The following is a 13000-nucleotide window of genomic DNA, read 5'->3' on the forward strand; positions in this document are numbered from 1 at the left end:
TTCTCTGCAGTTGACAGGGGTCGCAGGGTGTTGGGAGTGCCCTCTGGCAGCTGGCATGCCCAAATCCTGGGCAGCAGTGCCCGCTTCAGAGCCAGGGCCAGCCGCCGTCCTGGGACTATTCCCATTTAAAATAATTTCTTACGCCAACCTGCGATAAACCAAAACCACAATGGGGAACAGTCCTGACATGGAAGGAACGACTGTAACCCATTCACAGGTTTCTTTTCGAAACAGGAAAGCCCTGAGGCCGCTGAACTTGCCTCCACGAACTGGATAGATTTTGCCACTGGGGTGCTTTTCTGAATATCGGCAGACATTTTACTTCCTGGGTTATGTTCTGACATCTTCCATTCAAAGTCTAGCTAGCATAAGGCGAGCATATGCGTGGATTTGCTGAGAGGCAATTGGAATTTGGTTCATAGTAGTGAACGCTCAATCATAATTTGAATACTTTTTAAACATAAAGAAATACTTGCATTTTGGTGTATTTTTTTTTAAAAAAAACCTCACCCATTCAGGAGTTCATGGCAGTACAGTTCTCTCCTCCTCTATTCTACCATCAACAATCTCGTAAGATATACCTAAATTCATTGATGGGCATCATAACTGGGTATGGATTTTACCCAGGACTCTCTAGACCCATGGTGGTGAACCTTTGGCACTCCAGATGTTATGACTACAATTCTCATCAGCCATGCTGGCAGGGGCTGATGGGAATTGTAGTCCATAACATCTGGAGTGCCAAAGATTCGCCACCACTGCTCTAGACTGACACACAAACCACCATGCTATATTACACCACAATTTTCATCATTTGAATTACCATGCCAACCACTGTAGAAAATTAGCACAGATTTCTAGATTTCTAGATAATAAACAACACCAACAGAGACAATCCCTGCAGCTATTTTTCACAAACTATGTTACATCAACTAACTTTCAGCTGCAATGTAAATATTAAACCTGCAACAGCTAGAACAGGCACTCAATTTGAAAACTGTTCTCTCTGACACTCCATTCTGCACTTGTAACATTCACACATATGTACTTATATGGTGTCATTGGCTAGGCCTTCCTGCAAAGGGATCCTTTCCCACAGCTATGCACCCAACAGACAAGGTTTAAGGCCCCATCCGCACATGCAGAATAATGCACTTTCAATCCACTTTCACAATTGTTTGAAAGTGGATTTTGCTATTCTGCACAGTAAAATCCAGCTGCAAAATGCATTGAAAATGGATTGAAAGTGCATTATTCTGCATGTGTAGAAGGTACTCACATTCTAACAGCTTTTATCTCAGTTACGAAAGGCTATTCCCTTCATTACCCATATTTATAAGTTTGAAAAGAGTGTAATTTCAGTTGGGGAGTCAACAAAACAAATCACTGTCTTTTATTTAAAACATGCCTTTTCCAAAATCTTCTCAGTAGTCTGTCACGTGTTTATCCCACCAAGATTATATAGTCTTCCTGTTATTATTGTATCCTCACAACAACCCTGCCATGTGGGTACATTCAAAAGAGAGAGTCTGACTCCAAGTTAGCCTGTGAGCTGCATGGCTGAGCAAAGACTAGCACCCAAGTCCTTCCAGTCCATCTATCACCCCATCATGCTTCAAAAGTCAGACTGAGGCCTCTTCCACATGTGCAGAATAATGCACTTTCAATCCACTTTCACAATTGTTTGCAAGTGGATTTTGCAATCCAGCTGCAAAGTGGATTGAAAGTGCATAATTTTGCATGTGTGGAGGGGCCTGAGAGAGCACATATAAAACACACAGATTGCTGTAGCAATTGATGCACTATCTAGAATCACCACCCTCTTCTGTAAAATATAGCTCATGATGTGCACTCAGCACTGGGAAAAGGAGTTGTTATTTTACGTAAAGTAAAAAGACAATCATATGGAAAATCCTGTAACAAGGAAAAGGGAGGGGGCAACCCAACAATTAAATAGGAGCAATTAACAAAAGAGAACCAACTTCCGAGTCAGGCATCCGTGAGACCCCAAAGACAATCTGCCAAAGAAAACCATTCCAAGCAAGCAAGAGAAGCAGTGGATAAAATTGGAATGCAGCGTGGGGGAACATTTTCCCTTCTATAGCGACCGCCTGCCAGCCCGACAAGGCAGGGCCCAGCCATCTTCTTACCTAAAGCGAGAGATCCAAATACATTATTTAGTATCTTCCGGCCCCCAAAAGAACAAAGTCTCCTTTTTGTTTCTTCCCTGAATTATCTGAGCTCTGCAACGTGCAACCAGCTGTATATGAATCACTGGAAATCTGGGTCTGATCTTTGCAAGAACTGGAGACGTTTGTCTTTTTCTACCTCCCCCAATTCTCTCCCTCCCTCCCTCTCTCTTTTTTTTTTAACAGGAAGCGGGAAAGCCAAACGATGTCAAAGTGAGAGCAGATGGGCTTCAGGCAATAAAACGTTTGTGCAGACACGTTGGGAAGGCCTTCTGCCTTTCCAAACAGTTTGAAAGAATGCTCTCAACCCAAAAATGGAGAACACAGAGGAAAAGAGTGGCATGGTATGTCCCAGCCAGGATTCAACAGGGGGGATGTTTTGTTTAATCGCTTGTCCTTTTGAAAGTCAACACATCCAGGGTCTGGACACAACATATTTGTTTGAACACTGTTACCTACCAATACACACTGCTAAGGAATCCACAGCTGACTCCACAGCTGCAGAGGGTTTGCAGACAGGGGTTTTGCAAATCTGTGATTTATCTAGGGCCATGTTCAAGGGGGCAGTAGTTGCTACCGCCAAGGGAGCACTGCATGCAGTCAGGGGCGTAACGAGGCAAACTGTAGCCCTGGGCAAAACCGAGTTGGATGCCCCCCCCCCCCCGCCCCCCATGGGCGGCCACTCCACTACGACCAATTTTTTTTTGCACCAGGACATTGGTGTCTGCAGGGGGTGCATTTGGTTTGGTGCAGTTTGGTTCGGGGGGCCAAAGTTATGGACTCTCAAAACTGTAGCCCCCATCTCCTATTAACATTCATTGGAAACAATGGGGGATGGGGCACCCCCTTTGGGAGTCCATAACTTTGGACTCCCTGAATCAAACCTCACCAAACTTGGGGGGTAGCATGAGGACAGTCTCCTGATAATACGCTGAGATTTTGGTGCCGCTAGCATAAAAACTGTGCCCCCTGCAGGCCAAAAATGGAAAACCACTAAAAATACCCAAAACGAACCCTGCATTTTGATGCCCCCCACAAGGTGATGCCCTGCGCAGCTGCCCACCTTGCCCAATGAACATTACACCTTTGCATCCAGCGTTGCCTTTTGGAAGGAGATGACCCCTTCCTGGTTTGAACCTGCCACGTCTCCCACTTGAGACGTGGGATCCTTTCTCTCCTCCTCCCTCTTATTTACTGTGGTTGTACTTTCTCGCTCTTTGTACCTTTGCTTTCTGAGCAATGACTTATCAGCTCATTAGACACTTGCTGTTGTCGTTCTTGCAGTAGTGTGGAACGTTCGTTGTTTTGACCCCGGGGGGAGGCTGCATCATCTCTGGACTGTGGTAGTGGAGGAGTGCCCTCCCCCCTTGGGAACTGGTAGTCTGGAGTGGCGTGGTGTGACGTGGAGCATGGTGAGGGATATAATGGAGGGCACTTTGCTGTTTATGACTTAGTTCTGGCAGCAGAAGTCTACATACTTATTCCTGATGCTGTTCCATAATAAACAGTCCAGGGGCACAACACTGGTTGGAAGCAGTGGGGCAGACCAAACTGGTATTCTGGAGGGAACCCCATCGGAAAGGTCTCTCCACTGAAGGCCTGCCTCCATGGGCCAGTGATATTTGAGGTGCATTTGGAGTGTACGCTTCAAAGCCACCGCTCTGCCTCTCGGAGGGTTCCTTGGATAGCTAACAGCAGACTCAGATTCAAATCCCCTCTTCCCATGAAACACACTGGATGACCATGGACCCTTCTCTTTCATTCTAATCTACTTCATATGGTTATCATGAAGACCCAGTGGAAAAGGAAGAAGAAGAGTTTGGATTTATATCCCCCCTTTCTCTCCTGTAAGGAGACTCAATCTCCTTTCCCTTCCCCGCTCACAACAAACACCCTGTGAGGTGGGTGGGGCTGAGAGAGCTCCAAAGAACTGTGACTAGCCCAAGGTCACCCAGCTTGGCATGTGTTGGAGTGCACAAGCTAATCTGGCTCACCAGATAAGCCTCCACAGCAGAGTGGGGAATCAAGTGGCAGAGTGGGGAATCAAACCCGGTTCTCCAGATTAGAGTGCACCTGCTGTTAACCACTACACCACACCAGGTGTTGGTGGGAGCCCTGGGCACCACATTTGGTGTCTAGGGGTAGAATGGAATGCCTCCAGTGATCAGATGCTGGGGAGCAATGAGAAGACCAGGGCAATTCTTTGGGAAACTGCCTTGTGGGCGTCCCCATGATATCTGATAAGCCGTCAATGCTGCCAGAATGCTGGACTTAATAGGCCACTATGCTCAACCAGCAACCGAATACTTCTATTTTGCTACCTGACAGAGAAACGCTTTTATTTATTGCTTTCAATCCACCCCAGCATTTGGGGAAAACTTTCAAAGCTTTTTTTCAGTTCCAAAAGGAGACCTCATTACGCCAAGCAGACGATGACAAGACATTCTCGGAAAGGAAGCTCTCGTGGATTCAGAAAGAGGTTGAAGCATTCAAAGGGGAAGAGATGCTTTGATTACCTTTGGTATTAGACGGCTGTCATCTCTGACTACACAAAACAGAACTAGCTTCTGAGGCTGCATCCCAAAGTAATTTGCAGAATAGCTACAGTATAGGGCACTGATCCTCAACACGGTACCCACGGGCATCTTGGTGCTTGCGGATGCGTTTCCTGGCATCCACGTCTTTCTTCTCTGAAGCAAAGCACCCATTCTAGCTTTCCTCAAGTTCACTGGAGTACGAAACGCTCCTCAAAAGCCATTAACTTTGTGTCTCCATGGACTACCCATCTGGAGTCAGCTTCCTCAGAGTCTGAAAGATGCTTGGCTTGGAGAGGCCTAATATTTCATGCAACTGTCCAGCATTCTGTGATTGGACCCAGCCCTCAGGGCAGCCTACAACTGCCAACTTTCAGGTGAAACTTGGAGATCGCATAGAATCATAGAGTTAGAAGGGGCCTTACAGGCCATACAGGCCAACCCCCTGCTCAAAGAAGAAGAAGAAGAAGAAGAAGAAGAAGAAGAAGAAGAAGAAGAAGAAGAAGAAGAAGAAGAAGAAGAAGAAGAAGAAGAAGAAGAAGAAGAAGAAGAAGAAGAAGAAGAAGAAGAAGAAGAAGAAGAAGAAGAAGAAGAAGAAGAAGAAGAAGAAGAAGAAGAAGAAGAAGAAGAAGAAGAAGAAGAAGAAGAAGAAGAAGAAGAAGAAGAAGAAGAAGAAGAAGAAGAAGAAGAAGAAGAAGAGTTGGATTTATATCCCCCATTCTCTCCTGTAGGAGACTCAAAGGGGCTGACAATCTCCTTGCCCTTCCCCCCCCTCACAACAAACACCCTGTGAGGTGGGTGGGGCTGAGAGAGCTCTGAGAAGTTGTGATTAGCCCAAGGTCACCCAGCTGGCATGTGTGGGGGTGCACAGGCTAATCTGAATTCCCCAGATAAGCCTCCACAGCTCAAGCAGCAGAGTGGGGAATCAAATCCGGTTTCTCCAGATTAGAGTGCACCTGCTCTTAACCACTGCGCCACTGCTGCTCCTTCTAGACCAGCCTAGAACATCCCAGACAAGTGTTTGTGCTTAAAGTGAGGGGGAGATTATCAGTTCCATAGTTATACCCTTTCCCACAAGAAGATGACAGTGAATTTGTGCATTAATCTGCCATTTCCTGGAGCTTCTTCGTAGTAGAATGGAGCATTCTACTACAAAGACGGTCCAGGAAATGGCAGATTAATATACAAATTCACTGTCATCTCCTTGTGGGAAAGGGTAGAGCCGATTCCACTGCCGCACAACTTTTACTGTATAAAATGTTTTCCTAATATCTAGTCCGAACTTTTCCACCCATAATTTAAACCAGGGGTCCCCAAACTACGGCCCGGGGGCCAAATGTGGCCCCCTGAAGGCATTTATCCGGCCCGCCAGGCATGGCAGCGATGGCTCCATTCATGTGCAGTGGGGGCTCGAGGGAGAGGAGGAACCGGCCCCAATGGCTGTTGATTGCAGTTACATGATGGCACCCCCAAATCTCCATGAATGTTCTGACCCAGAGTTGGAAACCTTACACGTGGCAAGCAGCTTCTGCATCCGGGCCTCTTGCCCTTCCCTCTCAGCTACTCCATGTGTTGCTCTCAGGCTTTCTGTTCCGCCTCACTCCCATTGGCATCAGCCAGGCTGGCGAATCGCTCGCTGGCTGCTAGGGAGGAAAGAACCCAGGAAGATACCTAATCCTGGGTTAGATGGAATGCTTCACTGGGAAATTTCTGCTCTTTTTTTTACAGGGGAAGGTATTCCACAGCCTCCCCAACAATATTTGGAGCCCACCCTGTACTAAAAATAGACCATGACAGAAAGGCTGAAAGGTGAAATCAAACATTTTACAATCATTTGTGCATAGGAATTTGTTCATAGTTTTTTTTAGTCCGGCCCTCCAACAGTCTGAGGGACAGTGAACTGGCCCCCTGTTTTGAAAGTTTGGGGACCCCTGATTTAAACCCATTATTCTGAGTCCTATCCTCCGATGTCATCTCCCAGTATTACAAGAGATCAGTTCCGCACAAGGAAATGGCTTGAGAGGGCGGGCCCTATGGAATCAAACCCCCACTGAATTCTCTCTCAAATTCTGCCCCCCACAGGCCCTACCTCCAAATCTGCAGAAATTTCCCAAGCTGGCAATCCTAGTCTCAGTCTACTGTTATTTTCTAAAATCTCTTTTCCCAGAGATATCGATTCTGCAACATCTCAGGCTCAGAAAACCGGCTTCTACAATGAAGGAAGCGTCCACGTAGCTGATAGAAAAGTCTGGATTCTTTCGAGAGGCAGATGCAACTTTGCTTCCTTTCACAGAGGAAATTGAACTTTTTCCAGAACTAACTGGAGTGAACAAACTTTTCTTTCCAGAGTGTGAAGCGAAAGACAAAAGGGGGCTGGCAAACGAAGCAGGTCGCACAAAGAAAGGGACCTGCACAGCTTCATTCTTTCTGCTTAGCTGAGCTTAGATAGGCATCAGCGGGCAAGTCTGGGGATTGGGTTGAGGCCTAACATGTGCTAATGGCATCGTATGCAGATACTGAATTATTATAGGAAAGCCATATCATACTTTTCGAAACTGAGCTCCAGTCTTGTTAGGGCCCTTAACTGGCTATCCTTTGCCATCCTTGGCTTCCCTTCCTCTCCCCACAACAGACACCTTGTGAGGTAGGTGGAGCTGAGAAAGTTCCAAAGAACTGTGACTAGCCCAAGGTCACCCGACAGGAATGTAGGAGTGCGGAAGCATATCTGGTTCACCAGAGGTCACCAACATGGTGGCCATGTGTACCATATGACCCACTAACACCTTTTCAGATGCCCACCATGTATTTTTAAGGAAAGAGATGAAGGAGAGGCTCCATCCACACAGTGTTTTGGAGCTTCCAAGCAGCATTGGGGAAGGGTTAGATGCAGTGGTGGGATTCAAATAATTTAACAACTGGTTGTTTACAAGCACCATTTGAACAACCGTTTCTGCCGAAGTGGTGTGAACCTGCTGAATCCCACCATTGGTTGGAGAGTACGTTGCAAAGAGAGCCAGCGTGGTGTAGTGGTTAAGAGCAGGTGGATTCTAATCTGGAGAACCAGGTTTGATTCCCCATTCCTCCACCTGAGTGGCAGAGGCTTATCTGGTGAATCAGATATGCTTCCGCACTCCTGCATTCCTGTCGGGTGACCTTGGGCCAATCACAGTTCTTTGGAACTTTCTCAGTCCCACCTACCTCACAAGATGTCTGTTGTGGGGAGAGGAAGGGAAAGGAGCTTGTAGGCCACCTTGAGTTTCCTTACAGGACAGAAAGGTGGGATATAAATCCAAACAGCAACAACAACTACTACTACTACCACTGCCACTGCCACTGCCACTGCCACTGCTACTACTTCAAAGCAGCCATTTTTCCGAGGAGAAGCAGAACAAATGTTTTCAATAAATAAATAATAAACAAGCAATGTATGTAGTCTGGCCATCAGTTGTAATTCCAGGAGATCTCCAGACCCCACCTGGAGGTTGGGAACCCAAACGTGGGGTTCCAGCCACTCAGTTTGGAAGCCTGATGCAAACTTTGTGGCTAAGCACATATACCCAGTGAGTAGGTATAGGGTGAGAAAAGAAAAGGCATTTCGCTCTCCCCTCCATTCACAACATTCCATAGACACCGAAATCCAGGTCAAGGGGGAGTTGTCATGTGAGAATGCATCCTCTCATACAACTTCCTGTTTCTCCAAGCCTTCAGAAAAAAAGGCAGGAAAACACATGGCAACTGCCCTTGAAATCATTTGATCTGCAGGAAGTCCTATAGATTTTAATTGCATTTTCTCCTCCCCCCACAGTCAGCACACATAGGATTAGAGTTGCTTCCCTCCAGATGTTATGAACTACAGTTCCCATCATCCCCTGCCAGCTGGCAGGGGATGATGGGAACTGTAGTCCATAACATCTGGAGGGCCACGAGTTTGACACCTGTGGATTAGACTCTTAATCTTAAATATATGCAAGACCAGGCTATGGAATCATGCTGTGACTCTCCTCTTGAAATGGAAATAGGCTTGCCTTTCAGTAACAAATATTAGCGTTTGATTTTACATACCAGTTTTCTGTTCTCGTGGATACCCAATGGTGGCTTCAAGTCAGGGAGTCTCTCAATCCAGACAGGGGTCAGCCTCCAGCCTGTTTCACTTCAGGTCACTGGATCCAGCTAGCTCCACATCATCTACTGGGAGCCGAAGCAGAGTTGCCAGCAATGCTTCCAACCTTTGAAATGCCAAAGACGGAATCCCAGAACTTCCGCCAGGCCAAGAAAACACTCTGCTGCAAGATCACGGTTCACTGGCCGTGACTCTCTGGAGTCTCAGACTGAGGTCTTTTCCAGCCCTGCTACTGGGGACGCGCTAGATGTGTCTGGGACTGAACCGAGGGTCTTCTGCACTCTTCCACCAAACCACACCCCAGTTGCTGTTCCTGGAACTTGGCCAGAAGCAGGTCAGCAGTAGAGACGCTGGCTCTTTGCCCTTTCATCTCTGGACCAAAGAAAGGCTGCCAGCAGAAGCTGCAGTGTGACATAATGAACCAGCCTCTACTGGGAAGATGTCCAAACTCTCATAATAAAGATCTCCTTTCAAAGTGTGAGTATTTTCCCTCCAGAAACCCAGTTGTGCACCAACAAGGTCCTTCCTAAAGCCAATGGACATCAGGGAGGTATAGAGGTTACAATGTCCAACCAGGATTTGAAGACCCAGGATCAAGTCCTGCTCTGGCATGAAACTCACAGGTTGGCCTTGAGCCATTCACTCTTTCTCAGATTAGCCAACCTCACAAGGTTGTTGTGAGGATACAATAGAGCAGTGGTGGCGAACCTATGGCACGGGTGCCAGAGGTGGCACTCAGAGCCCTCTCTGTGGGCACACGTGCACAGAGTTTGTCATGTGATAATAGTGTAATTATTTCAGGGAGATTATTAGCATTAAACCGAAGACCTCGTTTTGGGGAAGCAATGTAGGTAACCCTGTTAAGCGCTATTAAACCCTACTGATTTTCATGGAAAGAACTAAAGCATGATCCTTTACCTGGGAGTAAGCTCGGTTGCTGGCAATGGGGCTTGCTTCTGAGTAAACCCTCCTAGGGTCGTGATTCACCTGTTCAAAGTGTTGCACAGTTGCTTCAAAGCAAAGCCACCGACTACCACCAAGCTTACTCCTGAGTAACGTGCGCCTTGGAGCCAACCATTTGTTCTAAACTAAAACCTCAGTATTCAGGCTAAATTGCCGTGTTGGCACTTTGTGATAAATAAGTGGGTTTTGGGTTGCAGTTTGGGCACTCGGTCTCAAAAAGGTTCGCCATCACTGCAATAGAGGATAAGAGGATTGCTTATTCAGCCAAGAAGCTAATAGGGGACATTGGGCCAATCTCCTAGCTTAACTGACTTCATTGGGTTGCTGTGGGAATAAATGGAGGAAAGAAGAATCCAAAATATGTGATATTCAGGTTGGTAGGTGGGGAAAGCACTCCATGCATGCTCAGAAGTGCTTCAATCCTACTGGCATCAAAAATGGGGTTATCGGAGAGGGTTTGGCTCTAAAATGACCTGGAATGCTTTCAAAGGAGAGGCAGCATCCATCCCAAACACCCCCAGCTCCCCAGTACTTTCCAGAGTGGGTTCCAGAAATATTTGCCCCAGTAGCCACCAAAATCCTCCAGAAAGGCAAATATCCCCAATCTTTCCTCCTTGAGAACCCCAATTTGTAACAGTCTGAGCACCAGTAATTCTAAAGATAATTTTGGGACTCCATCCGTTAAAGGCAAGCCCTCTGGTTCCAATTTTAGTCCATGCAACGCCAAACAGAGCACCCCTGAGCGCTGTCCCTTACCCACTGAAACGTCATTTGATTCACTAACCCAGTGCACAGATTTAGAACCGCAACCTTCGCTTCTAATGGTTGAGCTGGCAACAAACCCCACTGCAGCAATTGAACTGCCGGGCTTGGTTTGTTTCCCCCACCCAGAATTCGTCAGAAGAAAAATGAATGCAAACAAAAAAAAAATAGGTAAAGAATTTCCCATCCAGATGCTAGCTCTATACAGGAAATGGCACCGATTACAGAATGCTGGAAAGACCCACATGGACCAGTTTCGCTGCTACACAGCAGCTCAGAGTTAAAGACGAGCGCATTTATCACACACGCCACACTGCACATGCGAGGTGTACACTGTTTCCTTCCCAGAAGGGATCTCGGAACAGGAAATTAATTCCTCACGAAAAAATCTTGCCATTCGAGACCAGCGAGTTTAAGAATCATAGGAAAAGAGGTAGCAGGTAACTAGCTGAAGTCGGTGGACAGCTCCTTTGGGTCAGCAGCTCTAGGCAGCCTGCTTCGTTCACAGCAGACCCCCTTTTGGAAAAAGTAGTTTCTAAGCGCCATGGACTTGTTTTAAAATACAATTCTCCTAGGATAGCCTGATGGCAACAAGATCAGCCGCTAATAGATTCAGGGCTGTAGGGATAAAGGAGACACACAGTCCCTTGCAGAAAATGGAAACAAGGCCGGGCCTCTTAATTTCACTTTCAGCATTTAAAAGGAGCAGCAGTGGTGTAGTGGTTAAGGGCAGGTGTATTCTAGTCTGAAGGAACCGGGTTTGATTCCCTGCTCTGCTGCCTGAGCTGTGGAGGCTTATCTGGAGAATTCAGATTAGCCTGTGCACTCCAACACACGCCAGCTGGGTGACCTTGGGCTAGTCACAGCTTCTTGGAGCTCTCTCATCCCCATCTACCTCACTGGGTGTTTGTTGTGAGGGGGGAAGGGAAAGGAGTTTGTAAGCCCCTTTGAATCTCCTTGCAGGAGAGAAGGGGGGATATAAATCCAATTCTTCTTCTTTTTCTGATCTTCAAACAAAAAAGCTTAGATTCTTGCTTCAAACAAAAACCTAGATTCAGACAATGTGTTAGAAGTCAGATCAGATGTTGTTCTGGTCCAGCATTCTGTTTCTGACACTGATTAGTTGGGAAACCCACAAACAGGGCATGAAGGCAATGACCCTCCCCTATCTGAGAGCCAGCGTGGTGTAGTGGTTACAAGCAGGTGGGCTCTAATCTGGAGAACCGGATTTGACTTTCTGCTCCTCCACATGAGTGGTGGACTCTTATTTGGTTAACCAGATTTGTTTCCCCACTCCTATACATGAAGCCTGCTGGGCGACCTTCGGCCAGTGACAGTTCCCTCAGAACCTTCTCACCAGGTGTCTGTTGTGGGGAGAGGAAGGAAAAGGAGTTTGTAAGCTGCCTCGAGTCTCCTTTTAGGAGGGAAAGGCGGGGTATATATCCAAAACTCTTCTTCATCTTCCTCATCTCTTATCCCACCTTCTCTTACTCAAAGATACATTGCCTCACTATATAGAGATTCAATCCTTACCCATAATGACTGAAAAGAAGAACCCTGCTGGATCAGGCTAAAGGCTCATCTAGGCCAACATACTGTTTCACACAATGACCGATTTATCTAGGAGGTCCACACACCAGTTACGAAGGGCTGTGCTAGAAGAGTTTGAAGAAGAGTTTGGATTATATTCCCCCTTTCTCTCCTGTAGGAGACTCAAAGGGGCTGACAATCTCCTTGCCCTTCCCCCCTCACAACAAACACCCTGTGAGGTAGGTGGGGTTGAGAGAGCTCAGAAGAACTGTGACTAGCCCAAGGTCACCCAGCTGGCGTGTGTGGGAGTGCACAGGCAATTCTGAATTCCCCAGATAAGCCTCCCCAGCTCAGGCAGCAGAGCGGGGAATCAAACCCGGTTCCTCCAGATTAGATACACAAGCTCTTAACCTCCTGCGCCACTGCTAACATACAGCAGGACCAGGTTGAAATCCTCACTTGACCAGAAACAGAATGACTGAGACAAGATCACCTAGTATTTCTCTGTACAACCTGCTTCACAGAGATTTGTGAGGATGAAACGGAGAACACAGTCCAGTGCTGCGGAGGAAGAATTGAATTGTAGAAGAAAAGAAGTCAAAAATTACACAGCTTTCCCTCCCCAATTTCTGCCTCCCAGCAACCACTATTCAAAGACATTCTGCCCTTGAACCTGAAAGTGGACTGAAAGTGCATTATTCTGCATATGCGGAAGGGGTCGGTCCCTTCCGCACATGCAGAATAATGCACATTCAATCCACTTTCACAATTGTTTGCAAGTGGATTTTGCTGTTCCACACAGTAAAATCCAGTTTTAAAGTGGATTGAAAGTGCATTATTCTGCATGTGCAGAAGGGGCCATAGAGACAAACGCACCTTGAATTCCAACCTCAGAATTGAAC

The 13000-nt window shown here is 46.8% G+C and overlaps 1 protein-coding gene across 3 annotated transcripts in view; it reads right to left on the minus strand.

Annotated features, from left to right (window-relative positions):
* The window catches only part of CLIP2 (CAP-Gly domain containing linker protein 2), an 81086-nt gene that overhangs the window by 58345 nt on the left and 9741 nt on the right, over window positions 1-13000 (minus strand). The window contains exon 1 of one of the 3 annotated variants that reach the window (XM_048518523.1): window positions 2151-2311. The exons of the other annotated variants lie outside the window; for them this stretch is intronic. The gene's annotated coding sequence lies outside the window, so the exon portion shown is untranslated. Of the gene's footprint in view, window positions 1-2150; window positions 2312-13000 lie in introns of those variants that run through there. 3 annotated transcript variants of the gene reach the window in all.

The sequence above is a fragment of the Sphaerodactylus townsendi genome, linkage group LG16 (genome assembly GCF_021028975.2).
Source record: "Sphaerodactylus townsendi isolate TG3544 linkage group LG16, MPM_Stown_v2.3, whole genome shotgun sequence".
Classification (NCBI taxonomy): Eukaryota; Metazoa; Chordata; class Lepidosauria; order Squamata; family Sphaerodactylidae; genus Sphaerodactylus; species Sphaerodactylus townsendi.